General features: G+C 49.5%; 1 protein-coding gene across 3 annotated transcripts in view; it reads left to right on the top strand.

Moving 5' to 3' along the window:
- Positions 1-8,218: 8,218 nt before the first annotated feature.
- CSNK1G2 (casein kinase 1, gamma 2) overlaps positions 8,219-8,540 on the top strand; it is a 120,366-nt gene continuing 120,044 nt past the window's right edge. For all 3 annotated transcript variants that reach the window (XM_015417154.1, XM_015417155.1, XM_015417153.1), the window contains exon 1: positions 8,219-8,334. The gene's annotated coding sequence lies outside the window, so the exon portion shown is untranslated. The remainder of the gene's footprint in view (positions 8,335-8,540) is intronic.

Raw genomic sequence — 8,540 nt, 5'->3', positions numbered from 1 at the left:
AAATGAGAAATGTGGAAAAGCCTTTGGGAAGCAAGCGTGCTCACTGGGGCCTGATGCAACTAATGCAGCTGTATCCCAGAGCCAGGAGGCAACATCAGGGGGAAGCCTCAGCCTCTGTGCCTTGTTGGCCACGATGCGAAACAGGATGTTGCACTAGATGGACCACTGGTCTGATACAGCAGGGCTCTTATGTTCATAAGTGTCGAACTAGGATCTGGAAAATCCAGGTTCAAATCTGCATTTGTGCCCTTGGGAAATTGCTGAGCGACCTCGAACCAACCACACGCTCTCGGCCTAACCAACCTTCACAGGGTTGTTGAGAGGATGAAGTGGAGGGGAATGGTGTAAGCCACTTTGTGTCCCCATTGGGGTGAAAGGTGGGATATAAATAGAGTAAATAAATAATAATAAACCAAAGAGGTTCAAATTCTTCCATGAAATTCACTGGGTGGCCTTGGGCCAGTTGCTGTCCCTCAGCCTTGCCTACCATGTGGGAGTGTTGTGCGGGTAGGGGAAGAGTGGGGTAAAAGTATGCTAGACAAGACCACCCATGCCTGTGGAATGCCCTAGGTAGACTGCTGTCGTGCGGTTCACTTGGTGCTGCCTTTGGAGACTGTTCCAAAGTTTCACTTTGCCCCAAATATGGGCTTGTTGGCATTTGCTGACGTTCAAAGCCTGCTTTGTCACCTGTTTCATTCTGGACACGCTTAAGGGCTGGGTTTCTTCTGGCCTGAACCGGTTAGGGGCATGCCCACCTTCTCTAGGTGCCAGCTTTCCTTGCCCTTTGCAGCAGCTAATAAAGCTGGACATTGGTTGCCACGCTTGTTGGGGGGGGGGCACCCAACTTCTGGAGCGCTTCATGTGGGGGAGTTTTATTCCCCCCGGTGTCTGTTTGGAAACTGGCCAAGGCTAGGGTTGCCAACCTCCAGCTGGTGGAACTCCGAAAACATCTGTGATAAAAATGGCGAAGAGTCAATAAAGATAAGTTGCGAAAACATTTGCTAAAGTATTTCTATAGTTCCATGAGGAATATCCTCCGGTCATTGCTCACACGCTAACGAATACTGCGCGCCATAGTTCTGTCAGAGCTGTTCTCTCAAGGGCAGTTCTCGCGAGCGCTCTCTCAGCCCCACCTACCTCACAGGGTATCTGTTGTGAGAGGAAGGGAAAGGAGTTTGTAAGCTGCTCTGAGACACCTTTGGGTAGTGAAGGGCGGGGTATAAATCCAATCTCTTCTTCTTTTACCTCACAGGGTCTCTGTTGTGGGGAGGGGAAGGGAAAGGAGTTTGTAAGCCGCTCTGAGTCTCCTTTGGGTAGTGAAAGGTGGGGTATACATCCAATCTTTTCTTCTCTCTCAGCCCCACCTACCTCACAGGCAATGTTCCCTCTAAGCTGTGGAGTCTAGTGAGCAAAAATACTACTTTGTGAGTTACTGGCATTAAAGTTGTGAGCAAGCGATTTGGCTACTGCATAAATTGGTTTGCTCTGGAGCCATCCTTCCTGAGCTAAGACAAAAATGTGTGACCCAGAGGCTAAAAAACTGAGCCAGCTCACACTAACTCACCTTAGAGGGAACACTGCTCACAGGGTGTCTGTTGCGGGGAGGGGAAGGTAAAGGAGTTTGTAAGCCGCTCTGAGACTCCTTTCGGTATTGAAGGGCGGGGTATAAATCCCTCCTCCTTCAAAAATCAAAGTGTTCAGGCTTTTTTGGGGGGAAAGTTCCCTGGTTTTTGTTGTTTTTTTTAAATCTATTGCTGTTTTTCCTCCGTAATCTGAGATTTTACTTTATTGGCAGCATTTGATTTTTAGGTGGACTTTTCTTTGGGAAGCAGCCTTGCTGTGTCCAAAGGCCGGGTACGAAAGGTTGCAGGCGTGAGATGTATAATGCTAGACAGATGCAGCCTTGCTTGGGGAGCTGTCAATAATTTCTGACATTCTGTTCTTCCTGGATTTGGGAGAGCAGCTGTCGGCTCCGGTGAAGGGGAACTGGGGGGGTGGATATAGCACTCTGTGTGTGTTATTTTTCCATGTTGTACCCTGACAGCTGTGTTTGGCACTTGGGGTGGTGCCAGGAAAGGGATGTCAGAGTTTGGCCCCCCTCAGACTGTCAGGCAAACCCTGCTGAATGACACACACACACACACCATTTTGCTGACAAAGAAACCTGAATCCAGAGTCTCTACTGTCTACTGGAGTTGTATGAGTGGAGGAGAACCGATGACCTCTTTCGCAGTAAAGGTAAAGGTTCCCTTGCTCGAAAGCCAGTCGAATCAGACTCTAGGGTTGCGGTGCTCATCTCCGTTTCAAAGCTGAAGAGCCAGCGCTGTCCGAAGACGTTTCCGTGGTCATGTGGCCGGCATGACTAAACACCGAGGAGCACGGAACGCTATTACCTTCCCACCGAAGTGGTACCTATTCATCTACTTGCAATTTCGTGCTTTCGAACTGCTAGGTTGGCAGGAGCTGGGACTAGAGACGGGAGCTCACTCCATCATGTGGCACCCGGGTCTCAAACTGCTGAACTACGGACCTTCCACAGCCTGCAGTTCAGCGTCTTAACCACTTGAGCCACCGCAGCTTTCGCAATACTGGGATTTAAAGTTGCCCCCCTAAGGCTGAATTGGCAAAAATCGAGTGCCGGTCTGTATTTTGACGTTTTATCTGCCTTGAGAGGCCACTGGGTTTTTAGTGGTTAGAATGCTGGACTAGGAGACCTTGGTTCGGATCCCCACTTTGCCAGGGAAGTTTGCTTGAGTACCCTTGAGCACTGTAAAAGAGCGAGAGTCCAGTAGCGCCTTGAAGACTAACAAAAATATGCAGCAGGGGATGAGTTTGTGTGAGACTGAAGGAGTGAGCAGTGAAACATTAGGAAGAACTTCCAGGCAGAGGAGGTCCTCAGTGGAACAGGCTTCTTCGGGAGGTGGCGGGCTCTCCCTCTTTGGAGGGTTTTTAACAGAGGCTACCGCAGACTGTGACAGCAGCCATGAAATTAAAAGACGCCTGCTCCTTGGGAGGAGAGCGATGGCGAACCTAAACAGCATGATAAAAAAAGTAGAGACATCACCCTGCCAACAAAAGTCCGCATGGTCAAAGCAATGGTATTCCCAGTAGTCATGTATGGCTGCGAGAGTTGGACTATAAGGAAGGCCGAGCGCCGAAGAACAGATTCTTTTGAACTATGGTGCTGGAGAAGGCTCTTGAGAGTCCCTTGACTGCAAGAAGATCAAATCAGTCAATCCTAAAGGAAATCAACCCTGGCTGTTCCCTGGAAGGCCAGATAATGAAACTGAAGCTCAAATACTTTGGCCACCCGATGAGAAGGGAGCACTCACTGATGCTGGGAAAGATTGAAGGTCAAAGAAGACGGGGACTGCAAAGGATGAGATGGTTAGACAGTGTCATCGATGCAACGAACATGAAATTGAGCCAACTTCGGAGGACGGCGGAAGACAGGAGAGCCTGGCGGGAGATTGTCCATGGGGTCGCGAAGAGTCGGACTCGACTGTGCAACTGAACAACAACAATAACCACCATGCTGTATGGGTCCCAGCTGGGTATGGAAGAGTATGAGGAAGATGAGAAACAAAGCAAAGGATCCAACATCTCTCAAGAGCTTATTGGGGGTGTGGGGGGGAGGTATTTGTGAATGTCCTGCATTGTGCAGGAGGTTGGAATAGATGACCCTGGAGGTCCCTTCCAACTCTAAGGTTCTGTGGCTCACAAAAGCTCCTACCGTGCCATATATCTTTTGTTAGTCTTTCGGGTGCTACTTTTCTACTGCTACAGCCAGACTAATATGGCTACCCATCTTGAGTACCTTTAAATCACACAATCTCAGCCTAACCTGTACAATCTGTGGATATAATAGAGCAGGGGTAGCCAAACTTGCTTAACGTGAGAGCCACATAGAGGAAAAAAGTCAGGTGTTTGAGAGCCAGAAGACATGAACAAATATTACACGTTTTTACTGAAAAATATGCAAATTTGCATATCAAATTAAAGAGACCAATGCCTTCTCTGAGCCAAGCCAGTCTGCCAGTGTGGCGGGGCTTGGGGAACACATTTAACCTTAGATGGGGAGGGAGGAGAGAGAGAGAGACAGAAAAAAGTGGAAAGAAAGCAAATAGATGGAAGGAGAGGTAGAAAGAAAACTTTAAATTTAATTGCATCTTCCATGCCCCCACGCTGGCTGTCTTGGCTTGGAGAAGGGATTTAAAGAGACAAATGTCTCCTCCCAGCTCAGGAAGGAGGGCTCCAGAGCAAACTAATTTGTGCAGCTGCCAAATCCCACGCTCACAGCTCTAATGCCAGTAGCTCACAAAGTGGAATTTTTGCTCACAAGACTCCACAGCTTAGAGGGAACATTGATCTCCAGCCACCACCTGGAGATGTTGGCAATCCTAGTTGCAGTCTACCTCTGATTAGCACGCCCGGATAGACAACAAAACTGGAGGAGAGAACTATGGACTGTGGTAGGTTATCTACCCGCACAACAAGGGAAATGTTGAAGTTACTCTAAAGAATTGCCATAGAGGACCTCACTAAGGGAACGGGAAACGGGCACGAAAGAGTTAAGGGGCCGCCGTAAGTGAGACTCGCCACTGTCACAAAACTCGCCCGGCCTCCGCCTCCGCCAAGCCCGCTTTCCCGCCTCGCTCCTCCCCACTCCAAGCCGCCGGATTCTCTAGCGCGCTTTACGTCACCTCTTCCGCCTCCTTCCAAAGAGGCAAAAAACCCGACTGAAAAGCCGCACTACCATCACTTCCGAGCCCTATGCGATTCCTCTGTTCTTTGAGACATTCTCTTGGGTCGTATCTGCATTTTGAAATCATTTTCGTGCTGCTGTGGCACCTTCTTTCTCTACGCTTGCTTGAATGTTGTTTGGAGAAGATGCTTTTAAAGGAGTGCAAAGGTGCAATGACAGTGGAGCCGCCCCAAAGGACGATAAACATATGTGGAAGTGTGAAAGTATGCTAGCACTGTTCAGGTGTGAAAACGACACCAAATGTAGACAGCTTTTTTGAAGACGGAGACAGGAGGCTGGGACATCGGCGGGAAAGACAAATGCAGATTTCGCCTTGCCCGCACAGAGACAGAATAACAGAACTTCCATGCGGGCGTCCTCAGAAGTATAACACAGGAAGTACTCCATCTTTCTGTGTTATACCTCTGAGGATGTCAGTCACAGTTACTGGCAAAAGGTCAGGTCCTACAATGCCAAGACCAACCCGGAAAATCTACAGCAACTATTCAAGAGGGCTTTTCTGCATGGAATAAGGCTGCACAGTTCAAAATGGTTTCCCAAACCTACTGAACTCTAATATAACTGTTCTGTTGAAGACTAGCAGGAGGGAAGGTGGCACGGTGTAGCCCACTCTCATCAGATCTCGGAAGCTAAGCAGGGTTGGTACTTGGAAGGGAGACCACCAAGGAAGACCCTGCAGAGGAAGGCAAGGACAAACCACCTCCGTTCCTCACTTGGGGAAACTGGAATGCTTTGTGTCAGAGGAGATTGTAGACGCTGTGGGCATTTCAGAAACTTGGTGGGATGAGGACACTCCGTGGGATACAGTGATTCCTGGATATAAATTATATCAGAAGGATAAGGAGGCAAGGGTCACAGATGGAGTGGCTCTGTATGGCAGAGGAGGTATACAGTCCATTAAAATTGAGAATCTAAGAGAAATCGATTCACTTACAGAAATGTTACGGGTGGAAACAGTGGGCCCAAAAGAAGAAGAGATTGAATTTATACCCCGCCCTTCATTACCCAAGGGAGTCTCAGAGCGGCTTACAAACTCCTTACCCCTCCCCACCCCACCCCACAACAGACCCCCTGTGAGGTAGGTGGGGCTGAGAGAGCTCGGACAGAAACTGCTCTTTTTCAAGGACAGCTCTGACAGAACTATGGCTTGCCCAAGGTCATCCAGCAGCTGCAAGTGGAGGAGTGGGGAATCAAACCCGGTTCTCCCAGATTGGAGTCTGTGCACTTAACCACTAAACTAAACTGGCTCTGGGTTAACTCTGGGAGTTTATTATCACACACCAGACCAAAGGTAAGAGGATGATTTAAAACAAAGTTTGAGTCCAGTGGCACCTTCAAGACCAACAAAGTTTAATTCTGGGTATCAGCTTTCCTGTACATGCACACTTCTTCAGATGAACACGAATGCTTGTACCCAGAATAAAATTTTGTTGGTCTTAAAGGTGCCGCTGGACTTAAACTTTGTTCTATTGTTTCAGACCAGCATGGCTACCCACCTGAATCTATCTTCAAGGATGATTTTAAAATAGCAAAGGAATTAAGGAAAGAAAGCAGCTAGACAAAATAACTGCATCATAATGGGTGATTTTAACTACCTGAACATTAATTGGGTCAATGTGTTCAAGTCAGAAGAAAGAGATTGGGTTCCTAGATATTCTCAATGACTGTGCCATGGAGCAGATGGTCACAGAGCCTATGGGGGGGGGGGGCACTCCTGCACCTGGTCCTGTGTAATGCGCAAGGCCTGGTGAGAGATGTAAACCTGATAGCACCAAAGTCATTAACATGTAGAATTCACTGCCGCAGGAAGTAGTGGCAGCTACAAGCATAGCTTTAATGGGATTGGATAAGCATATGAAGCAGAGGTCCATCAGCTATTATCCACAAGTTATAGATGGAACTCTCTGTCTAGGGCAGTCAATGTTCCATCTAAACTGTGGGTCCTTGTGAGCAAAAATTCTATTGTGTGAGCTACTGGCATGAAAGTTGTGCGTGAGCGATTTGGCTGCTGCATCAATTAGTCTGCTCTGGAGCCATCCTTCCTGAGCGAAGACAGAAATGTGTGAGCTGGAGGCTAAAAAACGGTGAGCTGGCTCACACTAAACTCAGCTTAGAGGGAACACTGGCAGTGATGCTCTGTATTCCTGGTGCTGTGGGGGGCAACAGGGGGAGGGTTTCTGTAGTTCTGGCCCCACTGGTGGACCTCCTGGTGGCACCTGGGTTTTGGCCACTGTGTGACAGAGTGTTGGACTGGATGGGCCATTGGCCTGATCCAACATGGCTTCTCTTATGTCCCTATATCTGTTGGGGCTCAGAGTAGAAAATCTTCATTCTAGGGTTGCCAGCCCCCCTCCCCCCACCCGTCTGGGTGGGGGGTCCCCCGCTTTTGCGGGCTCCTCCCCACCACCGTCCAGCAACCCCGCCTGCAAATGCCCTGAAATGGGGCACAATGACATCACCCAGATGTGATGTCATTGCACTGATAGCATTGCACAGCGATATTCTAGTTAAGAACATAAGAACATAAGAGACGGCAATGATGGATCAGGCCAATGGCCCATCTAGTCCAACACTCTGTGTCACACAGTGGCCAGAAATACCTGGTGCCATCAGGAGGTCCACCAGTGGGGCCAGGACACTAGAAGCCCTCCCACTCTTCCCCCCCCCCCCAAGCACCAAGAAGACTGAGCATCACTTGCCCCAGAGCCCCTATCTAGACCTTGTGGCTAATAGCTACTGATGGACCTCTGCTCCATATGCTTATCTAATTCCCTCTTGAAGCCGTCCATGCTTGTAGTCGCCACCGTTTCCTGTGGCAGTGAATTCCATGTGTTCATCACTCTTTGGGTGAAGAGGGACTTCCTTTTATCCGTTCTAACCCGACCACTCAGCAATTTCATGGAGTGCCCACGTTTGTCTCTGGGCATGTCTGGACTTGTCTGGACTGGGTACATTACAAACAGTAAAGAAAATAAAGCTGCACAGAATGCATCTTAAATATCTGGCTTTGACGTAATCCACGTCTTGTATATATAAATCCACACACATACCTAGGAATTAAGGCGTTTTAAAGATGTGCACGCGCATATATATATATATATACACACACACACAAAAACATGCCCCTCACATGGACGCTCCGACAACCTGCAACAGGAAACCGGAAGACTTTCCGAATCACCATTGAGGCCGCAACCCCTTTCCTCGCCTTCCCCCCGCCCTGCCTCTCCCCCTCCCTCTCTCCCATCTGCTGCACGCATGCGCCAAAACCCCTTACGGGAGGGCCCCTCTTGAGGGCCAGACCGAGTCGCTTTTAAGCTTCTGAGTTCGTTATTCACCAACGTCGCTTGCGCTGGCGGCGTGACGCGAACGCCATAGGGTGCCGCGGCGCCCTACGCCGGCGGAGTAAAGGCGTTGCCTTTTTTTTTTTTTTTTTTTTTTTGCTCTTGCAGGGAGAGAAAGAGGTTTAAAGGGACGAGAGGAGCCGCTGCCGATGGACGGCCTGCTGGGGGGCAGGCCCCGGGGGGGCCCCCACCTCTGAAGCACCCCGGGGGTGGGAGGAAAGACAGGTGAGTCCCATAGGGGAGGGAGGAGCAGGAGTCTGGATTGAGGGGAGGGGGGGGTCTCCTTTGCTTTGCTTTGCTTGCCTCGCCTCCCCTTTAAATGTTGCATCCTATTTGGGGGGGGCACTTTTGGAAGCGCGCAGACAGAGATTGGGGAGGGGGAGTTGCCCCCAGTCTAGAGTCTGGAGAGAGCCTGTTTGCTTGCACCCCCC

Source organism: Gekko japonicus, unplaced genomic scaffold (genome assembly GCF_001447785.1).
Source record: "Gekko japonicus isolate JY-2015 unplaced genomic scaffold, Gekko_japonicus_V1.1 scaffold1266, whole genome shotgun sequence".
NCBI classification, from domain to species: Eukaryota; Metazoa; Chordata; class Lepidosauria; order Squamata; family Gekkonidae; genus Gekko; species Gekko japonicus.
Note: the sequence above shows the minus strand (reverse complement) of the source record. Positions and strands in the feature narration are given on the sequence as shown.